Below are 16149 nucleotides of genomic sequence, written 5' to 3'. Positions count from 1 at the left end.
TTCAGTGAAGCAGTCATTATATATAAGAAAAATCCCGTGCACAGTGTCAAATTCGCTTCGATCCCATATATCTGTGAAAAATACACCATGTTTCATTTGTTCCTTGCAACACATTTAACAATTGTTTCACATCCCATCGAGATGATAATGCATGGAATCAATGACAGGAGCAGAGAAATGGACTCAGTCTTACCTTAATATGGAAACCTAATTTGCAATAAACTCACCTCATCATTGAGATACGAAGAGATTCGCAACAAATATTTTTACCATTTTGGATCTTCCACAAAAGTCGCATGAGATATTAGAAGTTTGACAACAAAGGACTTCGACTATTACTCGTCCTCCACGCCAGTCTTTCCCATCGCATCATTTCCAAGTTGGTCAGACCTACCCAGCTAGTTTTTTTTTAACAGTGTCTTATCTAGCATTGAGAGACTGCAAGAATCTTTCCATCCCCACAGAAATTCTCGGGGAAATATCGATGCTTCAATATGTCAACTTCAGAGGCTATGCTCAATTGATACAGTTGCTCAGTGGAATGGCATATCAATCGTCTTTAAAATGCCTCAATTTATGCAATACTCGTGTATCACGATTACCTGAGAATTTAGAACTACTTCTTGAAAATGGCAACAAGAAATGCTAAAAATAGAAGTGCTAAAAATAGCACTTCTAAAAATAGCAGTTTGGGTACCAGTGCTGGATTGAGCAATAGGGAATGAAAAATTGAAGTGCTAAAAGTAACATTCTATTTTTAGCAGTTCATGATGGATTCCTATTTTTAGTCAGTCCCTGGACTAAAATAGGAAGTAAAATTCGAATTTGAACTTAACAGCTGATTGAAAATAAATTAATTAAGTCACCATGAGTTAATTAGTTGAGAAAATTCAAACATGAAGTCTATGTGAGGACATGCAACAGTTTCTCTATTAATTGAGGAATTTATCCATCAGTTAAAGAGATAAGGATGAGTTCTAACTTCATTTTTAATTAGTTGGCTCAGTTAACTGAGTCAAGTCCAGTTATAATTGATTTAAATAGTTTGTTTAAATTAAGTAAGTTCAGTTAGTTAATGCATGCTTGCATATAACAGTTGCACTTCAGATAACTGAAGATTCTCTCATGAATAATTCATGCATGTTAGTTCAGACAGAGACCCAATTGAGATCAGAGAAGGGACAATGTACTATCAGTTGGATGAATAATTTTCCTTTAAAGGAAGCTCATCCATGATGAGGATTTATCTCCTTCGGGACTGCGTAGTTGGATCAACGATTAGTGAGTGTGTGAAGAGGCCAATTCACACAAGTGGCTGCACTAGACCCCAATCAAAATTGCGCAAATAAATAGGAGGCTTGGAGGGCAGAATAGAGGTTAGATAGAGGCCTTTGACTGTCTATGAGTAGCAGAGGTATTGCAGAGAGAGCAGGATAGCTATTGAGCTGATTCTTTTTGTAATACTAGTTATATTTCCACTTGTATGATAATATAGAGATGGGGTTTTAGGCTGGTGCTTTCCCCTGGATATTTCTTCTGTGTTATGTGTGATTGATTCCTTCTTATTATTTATGTGTGTTCAATTGATGTTGCTCATGTTCGATTAAGCTTCCGCTAAATTGGTCGTAGAAGTAGATAAAGTATTTTGCTTTAGTATATTGCATTATCAGGTGATCTATAGGTGGGAATTTCTACACTGCTCGACAAATTAGAAGAACTCAGATTAGGAAGTCCACTATTGATAGATTTACTCATTTCCTTTGGCGAGAGGCTAGTCATAAATTACTGGGGAGTTCCATCATCACATATGCTAGCTGAAGCCTTCCCATCATCACTGGTAAAACTGATGCTAGTTAATTGCAGCAATTTGAAGGCACTCACAAATATTTCAAATCTTGTAAATCTTATGGTTCTCGGTATCTTTCCATGTCAAGAGTTGGAAACCGTAAATTTTGAATCTCTTTGGCAGAGCACTCAGGTGCAGAGTCCAGGCGGGTGCGTTTTTTCTATTTGAGGCCGTGGATAGAGAACCCAACACAAATCTAGCTAAGAGAGGTCAGCTGGACAGTGTGCAACATGAAATAGGAATGCACACAATAATGGAAGTTCTGTCCACAGGAATGCAAAAGTGACATGCACAGAGAGGCCACAACACAAGTGGCTCAAATTGGAGCAGGGCAGGAGTATACCCGCTTTGATACCATGTTAGATGCACATAGAATGTGGATAGTCAAATGAGGTAAAGCATGAATACATTTTCTATTAACAAAAGATATACATTTATAATACATGAGAGTGACCATTGGATTCCATATTCCAAGGTCTCTTGGATTCGCTTTGACGGTTTATCTTCCACAGCATAACCCTTAGAGGATTAGGTTTCCAACAAAGATGATGATTCTGAGCCACTCAGTGATACAACAAGTGTAGAAGTTGATCAAGTTGTACATGATCAAGCTCATCCTGCACTTCCCAAGCCCATTATTAGACATTGGCAAGAAATATTTAGCAACATGAATAAAACTAATCTTGGATATGAAAAGGATGTTTCCTTTCATATTTCAGGCTATTCCAAACCCATCCAGTTTCATATTGTTGGGTTCCTTTAGGATGATTCATCTTCACTTTCTCCTGTTCCATAGCCACAACGTATTTTCAAATGCCAATATTGTAATTGATTTCATCATATGGAAAATCATTGTTTTGATCTCCATCCTTGTCACCATTGTGGCAAGAAGAATCATTCCTCAAAGAGTTGTTCCAAAAGAAACAAACTAACAAGATTGAAGATTGACTATGAATAGATTTATCCTTGAGAGTTGTCATCAAAAACCAAGCAAATACATCAATTTTACTCAAGAATTCAATCTTGAGAAAATACATGGTGTATCCAAAAGAAGACAATATTCTCATGAGCCTAAAAGGGGGGTACAATGGTCAAACACTCCTACATCTTAACGGGGGAGTTCAAAAGTCAAATGCAGATGGTCAATGGTATCTTAGTTGACAAAGGGGGGAAGATGAAATTGAAATTGAATTGATGATGAAGGTTGTCAGATTGAAAGTTTCGATAATAACACAATGAAATTTTCAGTTGGGCATACAATTTTCTAGTGGGCATCAAAATTTTCTAAATGGGAAAGCAAACTTTGTAGGAACTATGGTTCAATATTTTGCTGTTGAATCATACATGAGATATAATATTGAGATGCCGATTAAGAGCAAAAAGTAGATTTGACCAAGAAAAAGATAGATGGATCCTTTTGCATTGCAGTTTGGCATTAAATTAAGTTGTCAAGCATTTTTAGGGACGTGTCACACTTACCACTGATTCACTTCTCTTGGTTCGCTCTCATCAAATTGGAGTTTTAGGCGTCTATTTTTAACGGTTTTTCATGGAGTCCATTACAAATCAACACATGAGTTTCAATAGAAGACTTGGAGATAGTACCAGTTTATGTTGCATATCTGGTATTATTGATCAGACTTATGATTGAGGGGGGGAATGTTAGCCTCTTACTCACATAAACGATCATTAAGTCCTAATGTACCACTTTTAGTTGTTTCACATTTTAGGATATAGTTTTATCCTAGGTATTTTTGTAGAGTTTCTAGATCCTATTTTTCTCATCCTACATTATCTCTTTTGCAAGGTGTCAAGGTGAGATCAATTGAATTTGTTTCATCATTGTATTATATATTTTGTAACATACCCAACCCCTTATTTGAAATTTGAGGAATGGGGTAGAAATTTCTTTTCGTTCAACTATCCCACTTCGACATTGTCTACACTCTCCTTATAATCGAATTGGTCAAGTTACAGTGGGAGGATTTCAAGGGAAGCTATCACAAAAATATTCTGGTCCCTTTTATCTCCATTCAATACCGCAATATTCGTGTATATGCAAGTATGATATAGAGGAAGCACATATATACACGGGTCTGCTTCAGAGAAGTAGCACATACATTCTAATGTATGTATGATCAGGGTTTTCAAGAACAACACTATGTTTATGTGATGATTAACAATATATGAGTGGTTTTGCATTGGTATGATTTGGTTATGATGGTTTATGTCTGAAATGGAATGATTTGATCTAGTTACAATGGTTGATTTAGTTTCAGTGATTGGTTTGCTAATGATACAATGATTCAGTTGGTTTTGTGATTAAAGTTCAAATTCAATATTCAGTTTGGTATTGGGGTTAATGATGGAAGTGGGTCTAGTGTGAAAATATGATGAAAAGTGACCTACAAGTTTTGACGTTTTGAGTCAGGTGGATCGAGTATGAAATATTATGAAACATGGTCCACAAGAGGTGTTGATAGTTGGAGTCTTCAGTGAGGGAGTCAAAGCTTCCTTCGAGTGGTAGTTGGTAAATTTATGTAGGGGGTAGGTGCTCCCTTTCGATAGGAGTTGGTAAACGAGATCAGCGGGTTGGACCTCGCTTCCAACAGGTGCTGGAAATTGAGAGGAGGTTGTAGCCTTCTTCAGGTGAGTGTTTGCATGCTGGTAAGAGTCTGCTCCAATACAAGATTGTAAAAAAAATTTCTTTATATAACAACAAAGAAGACAAAGAAAACAACAATGATGGTTTTCTCTCACATTGGGTTCCCACCTAAAAAATCTGGTGTTCTCACGTGTTGTTTTGTTTCTTATATGTGATGGTTTATTATTCTCTTACTGCTCATGGTTACTATTCAATTAATGGATAATGAAATAATGAACTATTGGTTAAATATGAACATCTGACAAAAGATATAAAAAATTAGTTTCTAGATATACATGTTTTTCATTTACCACAGTCACGTACATATGCAGGTTTCATGAATGACAATCGCATACATAAATTAGAATATGAAATGAAAAGTTAATGTGAGTTCAAAATGCTAATTCACCCCCCTCCTTGCTAAGTATTTTTCCTGACAACGCTGAAGGCTATTTAGATAAAGTTGATGGGTTTGGCTGGCCCCAGGGAAAAACTTCCCTCCACATTAATGCATTTCTTTTGATGTGGCACAACAACTTGTAACTTGGAAAACAAATGACTGTAAGAAAATGCAGACCCTGCTAAGATGAGGGTCTTTCATGTAATCTTTATATTAATAGAAGGTATCTAAGCCAACTATTTTCAATTTTTATTCCAAGCCCTTATGGCCTTTGGTACGACATGTAACGTATCATGGGATTCCTTTGTATTTATTTATGCGTTTTTCTTAACATAGTCAAGCATTTCATTTAGATTAAGATTTAGCGTAGCATTATAGCTTAGTCCTTGTTATCATGTGGTTCTTTACATATATTATGCATAAAATGTTTTGTGTTTACCACCAGCAAGTTATTCACTCAGTATTTTACCTTCAAATTGAGGGAATTAGTTGGTTTATTCATCAGTGTCATTCATTCAAGAGATAACACATGCACAGACACATTCAACACATTTATTAGTGAAATTTCTACATGAAGGTTTAATCTCATGCATAAGCATGCACAAATCAGTACAATCCCTAAATCTATAACCATCACAAATAACCATGCATCATGATTCATTAAGAGATAAGAAATCATGTATAGATACTTATCTTTGAACTTACAGGGAAATTGAATCTGGGGTAAGGACTCTCTACCCAACCATAGACAACTACAATCACACTTACTTGCAACTGCCACCCTTGAGCCAGATTCCAGAGTTTGAGGGTTTCTTGCCCAAGGGATTAAAACACCAACTGCCCACTGAAACAGGATTCCAAAGGACCTCCTTCCTCAATCCCACCAGCTAACTTCTAATTCCTTTATCGACAAAGGGAGCCCAGAGGTATTCCACCTCACCCCCAAGTGCACACACAATGATTCAACCCTTTCTAGGGAGTCCCGAATCCATTGTGCCCATAGGGAAGTAACCAAAAGGCTTCACTCAAGTCTTCCTTTGCTGCTACTTCAATATGGCATCTCCCAAGCTGTTACAAGGCTCCATAGTTTCCATTTCAACCCACAACTTATACGGTACCCAAGCTATTATAGGGCTCCAGATATTCCATCCCAACTCATAGCCTCCACGGACCCAATATGCTACAGGGCTCTAGAGACCACTATCTCAACCCATAACCTCCAGGGACCCAAGATGTTACATGCCTCTAGGGATCCTATCTGAACCTACAGCCTCCACGGAAATCAAGCTATTATAGGGCTTCAAAGATTAGCAACTCAACCCAAAACTTCCAGGGATAGAGAACCAATCCCCTTATCTTCTCTTCTCTTCTCTTCAACACTGTCTGCTGAAATCTCTCGCTGAATCCTCGATTCCATCTCCTTCTTTGTCTACCTCTAGTCTGCATAAGTTCGAATGGGTGTCTGCCCATGTTTTCCTCGAGCTTACCTTTGAATGCCTCCATGATGCTATCTTTTATTATTTTACCGGGATTCCTCCCCCCCCCCCCTCATTCTTGCTGCCTTGGCCTCTTTCTCAACGACAATTACTGTTGCATCCTTGCTGCCTTGCATTGCACAATCCCTCTTCGTAAATCTTTGTCCTATTTTCTTATTGTTATTTTTCAAGCAACATGGTCATGAGTACTTCCTCTTGCAACCCATTTAATTCAAGAACCAATCCATTAAATTCATGCACCAACCAACCTTTAATAACTATCATGCAATTCAGGTTTCTTCCTCTGCACAAGAAACCACAACATCGCAAGAAAGAAAACCTCCTCCCCAGCTGTGGAATCCATGTCCCTTTGACCCCAGTCCCCTTTTTTGGATTTCACATATTGCAAAATATTTACAATGTGTTTCATGGGAGAACTGTGGGTGGGGCTATCACATATTTGTATCATTGGAAGATCAATATACAATTGTGAATATACATTACTTTCAGTGCCTCTAATATTATTATTTCATTTTCTTATATTTCTTCAGTCTTATGATAACACTTGTATCATTATTTGATTTTTTCTTCCACCCTTGGATTTCTTAATATTTGTAAAATATTTATGGGGGTTATCTCTAAAAGAAACATCAATTGGTGGAATGGGAAATCTATACATTCTTATTATAATGGATTTTCATTTATCCAATATATCATTGTTATACTGTTTATTTTCCCTTGCAGTGGCCCAAAGATTGTGGAGGAACACTTAAATTTGTTCCAAGCTGTATGGTTCATCCTTTGAAAGGAAAGAGTTGACTTAGTATTTTCCTTTAATCCTTCTCTAATCCCTCCACAATTAAATTAATCCTCTACATTGGTAGATATAGGAAAGGTTTGTGGAGTCATATTTAACAAGTATGACATATATTTTCCTTAAATAAAAAAAACCTCACATACCACCCCGCTCCCTTCACCTAATTACCGAAAATGCGATTATCCAACTATGAAAATAAAAAGGGTGGGAGCACAAAAGAGTTAAAAGCACCAAAAGATGTGTAAAGTACAAGTAAACCTACTAGAGGCTTGTTGGCAGCAAGGCCATGCTTGTATGATGCTGAGACATGTTTGTTGGGCTATGGATGCTCATGGGAATCGAAGCAATTCCAGGAAAAAGAGGTAATTTTACATTTAATTGATGTATGCTTCACATAACAACTTCCCAGCCCCACCTCTTCGATATGATAGAAGAAAGAAATGATAAAAATAATTTTTCCTTTAAACGACATTCATTGATTTTAGATAGAGTTTATATTGAGTACTTATGTTTTAGAACTTATATTATCTTATTCTATCTTATGTGGGACCCTTGGAAAGTGGTGCGACAAATGAGTATTGTGAAACTTATTGATCTGTAAAATTTTGTGGATATTCCACTGGACAGTTTGCCACAACATATGATAATATTATATTAAAAATATGAGATTATACACTATTATAGTTTTATTTAATTTCTAGATCTGTAAAATTAACCATAATTAGTGCATGCATGTAAAAGTAAATCAAGCAAAAAAGTATAGAATGAAAAAACAAGCACACACACACATAATACACAAGGTATTCTCTATGGGAAACCCTTTCGGGAGAAAACCAAACTGGAAGGTGAGACCGCTTCACTCTCTTTCTATGTTTGGAAATATGGTTGCAGATACAAAAAAGTAATGTCTGTGGCCAGTGGGCTGTTACATTGCATATATCCTCTCTATGTGCTTTACCTCCTATCTCTCCTAGCTATCTTTTCTCAACTATGGAACAAAATTCTCTCGAACGAATGGAATGCCTCTTCCTCCTAGTGCCCGGTTATAGCACAACCCGATAGCCTACTAGTGGTTAAGTTTGACTACATCAACTCTTAACTAGAGTTATAAAATAGTTTCATCTAGAGTCTTTTACATCACAAACATGTGGCTAGCCCTTTTTCCATGAATAATGGGAGCTGACACGGCATCCTCCCGAACAATAGGTGTGAAAACAGGAAGGGAAACTTTTGAGTGACATAACTTTTGCATACAGAGTTTGATTGACACGATTCTTGTGCCGTTGGAAAGTTCTTTGTGCGTAGAATAACATGAAAAGGTGTTGCAGTTAAGTATGAAAGTTTTACGCCCCAAAAATGTTGTTTGATGCCTCAAAACACTCTTGGAAGGTTTCAAACCCCGTTTTGCCAAACTGGTTCCCAGCTGGTAAAAATGGTCCCGTGAGTTGATTCTTTCGCTTTTTCCACTCCAAATGCATCGAGATGGATGACAAACAATATAATGATCCAATTCAGATCACTTATCACTTGAGTTTTGGTAAATTTAACCCCACTATTTATAAATAAAAAATACTACTTTGTCCCTATGTGTCACCAATTATTGAGACCTCAACAACTTCCCTTAATTTCCTCAGAAATTAAAGTGCCCCCCATGTAAATTTTGCTAATGTCATTTTTGAATTATCTTGGCTTGTGTTGTTTTGAGTAATTTTGAATTTCCTTGGTTTTAATTTTTATCAGTACACTACTTCTGCCCCTCCAACAAATTACAAACGATTGAAATTTCACGTGATTCTGCCCTTTGAATTGAAAGTTATAGCCCTTTGAAAATTTGGAATACTTTTATTATAAGGATAACTATATCCATTTTAAATATATATATATATATATATATATATATATATATATATATATATATATATATATATATATATATATATATATATATAAAAATAAATAAAATATAAAAATCTATATAATACAATTTCACTCAAGTTATTTGTTAATTAATTTTTAAAATTTTATATTTAAAATATATATTATAATTACCATATGTAATTATATATATTTCCAATCCCATATAATAATTATATTATAAATCATATATAAATAATAAAAAATATTATAATAATAATAATAATATCCATTTTTAAGGTCACAGCCAAGCTAGACACCAAATTGGTGTATGAGACCCCCTTATTTGTGGGACAAGGGACCCACCTTCGCGCAGCGATTTGATTGCTAAGTCTACAAAGGCATACATACTATACCCCCCTCTGGTTTTGAACCTGTGACCTCTTAGGAGGAAACACATGATCTTAACCATTAGGCCCACTCCCCACATAAATAATGATAACACAAACACATATATGAGATAAAAAATTTCAGCAAAAAAGGTTATGTTTTAAAGTATGTATATTATGAACCATAAATTCCTAACCATCGAAACCATATTTCGTTGGTTGACTAAGTCGTCTCGGAGTCTCGGGGTTGGGGCCCTCATCCACCACGAGAAGCATTTGACACTCGAGATGTCGAGACCGAGATAGGAGAAGCAATATCCCTGTCTCGGGATGTCAGATATTCGACATCATATTATTCCATTCCGACCAGATCCGATGGTTATTTTTGTCGAAATGGAGTCGGATTTCTTAAGATGTAGTGTCAATAAGCGACAATGTAATAGTTTAATGTGACATGAGTGTTATGGAACTCACTCATTTGTTCGTTGGTATAAATTTGGATATTCAACGGTCTATTCCGTCGAAATAATATTGTCTAGTTGATGTTTTAACTTAATGTCGAATATTTGATAGGTTCCAGAGCATTAATTTTTTTTTGATCCAGGGACTGATTAGTTGGGGAGGCGTTTGAATGTGTCTTTCTCGGATTGGCCATTCGCAGCCTTTTGATTTGGCAGTGCACTTTACTTGTATCGCTACAATGAGTGCTGCCGAATCAAAAGGCATTGTAAATTCAATTAGTTAGGATTTAAATTTTAGGACCTCACGAGAGATGATTTTAATGAAATATTTCCATGTGATAACAAAGTGTAATTGTGATCTAATAGTGTTAATCTATACATGGGATGTGTTGTAGCCATTTTTTATTTTGTATTTCAAAAAGAAAAATAAATAAATAAATATGTATATATATGAGGTTGTGTAGGGGCTCATATAGCCAAAGTATGGTTAAAATCCTTCACAAAAATTTTATGATATATATTCGAAGTTGCATAACATTTTAGGCCTATAAAGTGGAGCATTGTTATATGAATAAATTGAAGGGTGGGCCACCCCACACTGATGGGGGATTAAAAAGTGCACATTTTCATTTAGGGATTATCCATCATCTTATTCCTTTGTCACTCGAGGGATTGTTCGAGCAACAGTTTGATAGGATCTCCTACTCCCTCGTCTTTGTTTTCTTCTACCATGGGAATTTGTCAAGGTCGATGAAGACAATCTTGCAATGGTTCAAGCAGTTTGTGTCCCAAGTCCTTATCCCTCGACCTTGTTTGGAACATGCACAACAAAAAAACGAGGAGTAGATCACTATAATACCAATGATCCAAATTGATGAAGGGAACGAAACAAAATATATATTTATAACCAAAAAATGGAGAAATAATATAACTTGACTTCAATTAATAAATGAAAATTTTTGAAATTATATACATGCAGAATGAGAGAAAACTAGCTCGAATGATGATAACTTATCTCTGAAAATATATGTGACGACTATGTGCCTTTATAAACCATTACAATGAGGATTAGAGGCCTTTTTATTATAAATAAGTAATGAGAATCCCTAAACATTGAAAGACCGAACCCTAGAGATGAAGCGCTACAACCCAAACTATTCTCCATCACCCATTGGAAGGAGCATCAACCCCTAATCAACAAGATACAACTTGCTTTAGACACTCACTGTTCCATCTTTCATCCATTTTAACACTAGGATCAATGACTATCTTCTTTGCTTTAAAAAATAAGTGAATCCCTCAAACACCAACACCTCAACAATCTCTAATCATTGAGAAACAAACACCTTTAACAATTTTTGATTGCTGATAAAGACAACATACCAACATCTCAATGCACCAGGAGCTCTATCTCAAAAGGCTTGTGTACATTCTAGTTGATCAAGCCTGCTTATAAAGAATTTGGCTTGATATTTTTGACATCTTTTTATTTTATTTGATTGCTGCATGCTTCCTTATTTTTTCCTTTGTCCTATTAATCTCAATCTTTTGGACACGTTCTCCAAGTTATCTGACCTCAATAACCATTCTCTGCAAGTTAAACTGGTTTTTTTTGCATATTTTAGCAATTCCGCCTTTTCATAGAATTCAACAGTGCGTTTGCTATTTTATCTGCAGTCAATTTGGCTTAACTACTCAATTTCAATGCCAAACTGTCAGTTTCACTGGATTTGGGCTTAAGCCCCTTTCTTTGGCATCTTTACCTTCTTTTCCACCATAAGATCGAGTCTTTGTGAGCACCATCTTAGGTGTTGAGGGCTAAGCCCTTTCAAGTCCTATCGGGAGCCTATTTCCTTTGTTAACTTCTCTACGCCATTGGTCACACCTCTAGGCAAGGAAACCGCCCATCAACCTAAAGGATGGAGCTCCCAAGCTCCCAAATTTTCTTTTATTTGCAATTCTTTACAAGTTACAGGATTTCAGGTTCCAGGGATGGCCCCACATTCTATTTCGTCGTGCCTTTGGTCGTGTTTCTACATGAAACAACCAAGGGATAGGTCCAGGTGCTTAGCCTAACATCTCCCAAAAGCCTCTGAGACGCTATTCTCTACGCCTCGGGTTCATTTCTATGCAAAATGAGCCAACGGTTGGATCCAAGTGCTAAGCCCAAATATCACAAACCCGACCCTTATTTTTCCGCACCCGTGGTCCTCCAACTACTGCATGAAATCTTGTGCGAGCACGTAGCTTATAGCTCCCTTCCTCCTGATGCATTCATTTATGTGCACCATAATAACATGTTGGGGTCTAACCTCCAAGTTGACATGTATGTTGGAACAACCCAACATTTCTCTGATTAGTTGCCGCTTTGCCACCATGGCTCAGTGCCTACTACTTAACACCTTTCACTAAGTTCATTTAACAATCCTATCGGGGTATATCCTATGGGATGAGCTATCTTATGGGTCCTCTCAACACCTTTTTAATTGGTTTCCATTATTTTCAGTTCCAACTTGTCAACTGCCAACGTGTCCCAGCTCTCGTTTCCTGGCGCTACCTCTTCCACATGATTTTAAATCTTCCGGGCTCATCCTGCCGAGATGATGCCACTCTTGCCATGTGTCATCCTGTGAGTGGTTGAACGTGTCACCTAGAAAAGAGCCACTTGGGTGTCCAAAAATGTTGAATCCACCTACCATGTGTCCATGCTGATATCATCATCCTTTGTTGTCTGAGCCAATCACGAGCTTCCACCTGTGCTCCTAGAGGAGAGAGAAAAGATCCTTCGAGGCTTTGTTTTACAACAATTTCTTCTGTTAAATTGTTTTTCCAAAAACCACCAGGTTCAAACCTTCTCCTTGACACCACTCCTGAGAAAATTATGGTTTTGGGAGGGATTCCCCTGAGGTGGATCTTCGATGTTGATCTATGCGATCGACTGTGCAGAAAAGCACTTCTCGTGATCATAAAGTCTCTATCTTTGGTCCTATCATAAAGCTGCCACATAGGGCGACGCTTAGCCATGTGCACCCCAAACAAAATTTTAGGCTACCATTATTGAGTGGGATCCACCTGATCAATGCATCTCGACGCTTTACATCTGCTCCATATATGAATCCTCAGGGGTGCTCTCGCTGGAGTACCACCACCCTGATGGCATCATCCTGCTCCTCCTCTAGCCAATAAGAATGGTTATATCTGTTGTGAGGTCTACCACGTCTATGTGGAGCTCTCTCTTAAAGGCTCTGCCTAAGTTTCTACTACACTTTGGCAATTTTCCAACTTTAGCTACACACCAAGCTTCCAACCACCTTTAACTCTAATATGAAGGCCTTGGGGACACCAAACTTTGACTGGCTCTGTCTTTTGATCCAGGAGTCCTTTTCAAAATTTCCATATATCGTTGGAAATATATTTCGGTGATCTATTTATTTGGGTGGATTACACCTACATATGAGATGATCTAGTGCTCCAAAACTATCTCCAAATCCACTGCACTAATTTTGATCTTTTTCCCTTCTTGTGTGTCTGGAACCTGCTCCTTGAGGCATTTATTTGACACCTACGCCTCCTGTTGGTACTGTTGCCACCTATTGACATCAATGGAAACATATTTCCAAGATAGGATTGGATGTTTCATTTCAGATATCAATAACATGATGGAATAAAAAATTAAGAATAAAGCATAATCTTAGTATCGTAATTCTATATCAAGCTTTATCATACTTATTTTTTTTAGCTACATGCATTTGATCTTTGTATTTCAAAATTCAGAAAAGAGTTGTATAAACTCAAATTCATCATTTGAAATATTGTTCAAAATTTCAACAAATATAAAAGTTTGATAGAAATACATCTAACTCATGTTACCCAAGATTTAACTAGTATACATGGAAAAATCTTCTTTTTTAGAGGTTTAAATTAGAACTAGTTTCCAACTATTTTGGCTCAATATTTATTTTAAGATCAGAATACACTGATGATGCTTCAATACTTGGCCATCAAAGTGATATCAAACCATCCAAATTTTTATATCTTAAAAATCGTTATAGTATCGATGTCAAAATTTATATTTTATCTAGCTCACATTTTGGTTAAAGGAAAATTTTGAAAAATCAGCTAGTCATAAGGTTTCTTCTCACCTAGTTTAGGATGACACTGTTAGCACAATATGCTCATTTATATCTCTTGCATTCCCATTTAATAATATTAGAAATTCATACCCTATTAATGATTTGCAATAGAAATTTATGATATTGATGGCATTGAATTCCCTGCGAAGCAAAGTACGATACATCCACATTTAGTTACATTAGGTTTTTATTACCTAAGAACATATCCAGATTCTTTTTCTTTTACTTCCTCATAGTTCATTTCAAGTATTTAAATATATTCATGTTAACATTTTATTGAATGTTTGCTATCAACAAATATTAATGAAACAATTTCATTTTTTGGTGATATTTTTCCATTGGCTCAACACTTGACTTAGTTTATATTCGATAACTTATATGATCATAAGCATGTGTCAATTTTTGAGGAGAATGTAATTTATTTCCGCCTATTTTACACTCTGCAAAATCATGCATGAGAAGTTATTTAAAACATTAGCTTTTAAATAATGTCAAGATCTCTAATGTATGCTTGCATATGCTTATTTTCATTTGCCGATATTTTCATCATAGCTCCAGTTTTCTCATTTTAGTAACATTCTTGTTTCTAATATTGGTTGTAAATCTTGTTGCAGGTCTTCAGTGGCATCATTGGAGATTTTCCTTTTAATAAATTATTTAGTTTATTCACTTTCTTTTTATTTGAATAAAGTAGTTGATAACATTCATGTTGAAAAATGAGTCATCATCAAGATGCATTTAGGGAAGTTCACTTTAGTTTTTTCCTCTTCATTACTATTGTTAAATATTTCTTGTAAGTCTTATCTTTAAGAATTGATCATTGAAGCTTATTAGTTTAACCATGAAGAAAGATACGTGAAATATATCTTGATGAAACACTCATACTTGAATTTGAAATCATAATTGTCCTTTGGTTGGTGTTTTTCTTTTGCAATAAAGGCCTGATTAATTTCCTACCTTACAAGTCAAAATTATCATGCTCTTGACATTAAACAAAGAACACACTAATTAAGAATATATTTGTTAGTTTAGTTCTTCTTACTTATCTCATGATTCCTATTCTCATCTTGTTTAGTTAGAGTCATATTTACTTCATGGCTCATCGTTTTTTACATCTTTTCCTTCTTTCAAGGTTGAGAGGTTTCTTAAGGCTTGTGTTTTGACTTCATATATTTACTTTTTCTTTGATTCGTATAGTGTTTGTTAGCCTCTTATTCACATAAACAATCATTAGGTCCTAACGTACCACTTTTAGTTATTTCACATCTTAGAATATAGTTTTTATCCTAGGTATGATTCTAAAGTTTTTAGATCCTATTTTTTCTCATCCTACATTATCTCTTTTGTGAGGTGTTAAGGTGATAAGAATTGAGGTGGTTTATCATTGAATTATACATTTGTATCAATGGAATATCAATATGGAAATTTGAAAATACATTGTGGCTTAAAACCTTTTCCTCTAGTTTCATTGTCTTTGATATTATTATTCTATTTTATTATATTTTTTCAATTGGTATCAGAGCGTAGGGAGATTATGGATGCATGCAAGTTTTTATGTAATTAAAGAATGGATATAGTTTTAATTGTTTGTTTCAAGCTTTCGAATTGAAAGTCAAATTATGAAGTTTCATGCTATAAGGTGTTGCGTACACTATGGAGTTGAACCTGTGGAACTGAGAGTTGTGTATTAAGAGATGCATGGTGCATATGTAATGAATTATGGATCTGCATGAATGGATCTGTGTGTTGACCCATAAAAAAATATTCCCAGGATATGCATGAATGAATTGCGTAGGCACTGTAGAAGATGAATTTGCATGTGGAAGGATATACATGAGCCATGGAGCTATAGTGGATTAAAGACTGTGCGAAATATGCCTATGTATTTTTTTGAAGAAAAGCTCTTTTGATTTGTGAATGTGGATTTGAAAAATGGAATGTTGGTTTGTGAGTGATAGGTGACAAAAGAATGTTCTATGATGAAGGCATTGTTATATCTACAACAAACACAAGAGGTGAACCCAAATCTGGTTTAGAATGACTTCATCAATGTGTTGAAAAAATGGATACCTATAGTCATAGAAAGCATAGTAATTTGTATGCTAGATCTCATGCTCACTTATATTTTGA

The sequence above is a fragment of the Pinus tabuliformis genome, chromosome 3_1 (genome assembly GCF_031772625.1).
Source record: "Pinus tabuliformis cultivar Carrire ecotype Pingquan chromosome 3_1, CPIR1, whole genome shotgun sequence".
NCBI classification, from domain to species: domain Eukaryota; kingdom Viridiplantae; phylum Streptophyta; class Pinopsida; order Pinales; family Pinaceae; genus Pinus; species Pinus tabuliformis.
Note: the sequence above shows the minus strand (reverse complement) of the source record.